This window comes from Aplysia californica, unplaced genomic scaffold (genome assembly GCF_000002075.1).
Source record: "Aplysia californica isolate F4 #8 unplaced genomic scaffold, AplCal3.0 scaffold00476, whole genome shotgun sequence".
Classification (NCBI taxonomy): Eukaryota; Metazoa; Mollusca; class Gastropoda; order Aplysiida; family Aplysiidae; genus Aplysia; species Aplysia californica.
Genome location: NW_004797746.1, coordinates 178,831 through 181,127, shown reverse-complemented (window position 1 = coordinate 181,127; position 2,297 = coordinate 178,831).

Below are 2,297 nucleotides of genomic sequence, written 5' to 3'. Positions count from 1 at the left end.
AGAGACACACACACACACACACACACACAATCATGAGCTTGACATTGATGAATCAGCCCATTTACAAGTAAATTGTACTGTGCAACAGAACATGGTAATGTCCCCCCTTTGGGAATGGCCTAAAGACGCTTCGATCAGTAGCACATCCCGGGGGGGGGGGGGGGGTCATCTGATTTTGTTTTAATTGAGACTAAAGTTGATGCTCTAGGTTAAATAAAAACAGTTATACTTACCATTTTGTGGTACAACAGTTATTTACTTAGCGGATAGAGAAAAAAAATGATGTTTGAACTCCGTTTTCTTTAAAAATTGAAAACAGCAGCACAAAGTTAGCATCGTAATATTATACTCCCTGCTGGGTGTTACACAGCAAAGGAAACTCTTCACATGCATTTTGTTCGACACAAATCAGTACAAAGCCCTTAGCAATGCAGATAGCTATTGGCTATGTGTACATGGTGTATTATTGAGTGAACTCGTAAAAAGAAATAATTGAGAAAAAGATCATAGTGTCTCTAGAAATTGACTGGCATAGGACATGTAACATAAGTGAGTTATTTGGGTGCTAGTTATCCCAATTTTGTACTGTAGTAAGTCAGTTGGTGTTGCATGTAAAGTCTTACTTATATATATGCTTTCTATGTCATGAGTTCATCTTCACTGCTGTCACTTCCAGAAACTGAAATCGCATCTTCTTCGTCACTGGTATCATAACAGAGGAGATGGTTTTCATCTTTGTCTTCCTCTCGCTCTATATCTGATCCTTACACGATATCAACCAATTATTGAGGGACCAAGTCTTTGCAACACCCCACTGATAGCACTCCACCGTTTCCTCTCTTCCAACCATGATCTTGCGAATCAGGTATTAATAGTTGAGCCAGATGTGCTTGCTTCCATATTAAAGTTTGATAGTTTGCCCGTAGGATGGGCAGCTTCAGGGCTTTTCTGCATGGTGGTAGCAAGCTGATGTCAAAACCATCAAAGCATGACAGTAGGCTTTGACATTTTGCCATGCACTTTAGCCTTACAAGGTCAGGACGAAGCGTGTTTGTGCTACAGTAAGCTGGTTTTCCGTACAGGTGACAAACAAACTTTCCCAGATTGGAAAACAGTTCTGAAGAAACAGTTTCAGATATTCCTAGCTCTTTGAATGAAACAGCAAACTCTGGGGGCTTTTGGAGAATGGTGAGCAGCTTCACCTTTCCTTTCTGGACAAAAGCGCTAGTCACATCACATCCAGAGAATGCATGGAGTCCAAGAATTGGATTCTGTATATGTGTTTCCATTTTGTCACAGAGTGTCTGAATGTGTAGACATCTTCTTTTGTTCCCAACCCCTTGTGTCAAAATACACGGCATCCTGTCCAAAATAATCACCTCTATAGATTAAATTATAAAAATAGATAGCATTTGAAGACCGCAGGGGGGGAAACGACGGTAGTCACAAACTGGAAATTGTGAGGGTGCCAATTTTAAAAGCTTGTGGACTCATAACTTCATATTTGTTTGACTAGTGGTTTATTGTTTAGTGTTGTTGAATGGGAAATCAATAATCAACTAACAGTTGAACAGAAATACAGTTCTGATTCTGAGTCACAAATGTTCAAAATTGGTACCCTCATGATTTTCAGTTCGCGACTACAGTCGTTTTTCCTTTATAGTCTTTATTTGTATAGTGCAAATTCCCGCTCAACAGCAAATTCTATGCCCTTCACAATCTATACTATTACCCCAGCAGACCTTGGAGCACTCTGAATGAAACACCCTCAACTTCCTGGGAGGCATGCAGTGCAAGCGGCCATTTATAGGCGCTAAACACTGACATACTGACAAGATCTTTCGTTTTCTATGGTTGGGTACCCAATCCCACCTAGGTGAAGTGAGGAAAATTCGTGCTAAGTGTCTTTTCCCAAGGACACAACGTCGGGCCCGCGGCTCGAACCCCCGAACCCGCAACCTCACGATTACAAATCCGGTAGCGTAACCACCAGTCCACCACTTCCCGCTTCCCTTTTGCACATTTCTTCTATATCATTATTATAATGACGCTGCCCTAAAGGACTTTCGAGGGCGGGGGGCGGGGGGCTTTCGTAGTCTTGAGTTTACTGTGTTTGCCGCTCATTCAATATGTCCCAGTCCCAGGTTCGAAACCTGGTGGCGACTGAAAATGTTCTCTACAAATGTATCATTTCACCGCTTTTCCTGCTCTCTAGGCATTTATTATTCTGTCGTCTGCTTTCGTCTCCACTTTCTTCCCCATCCCCCTCCCCTTTGCCCGTCCCCTCCTCTCCACTA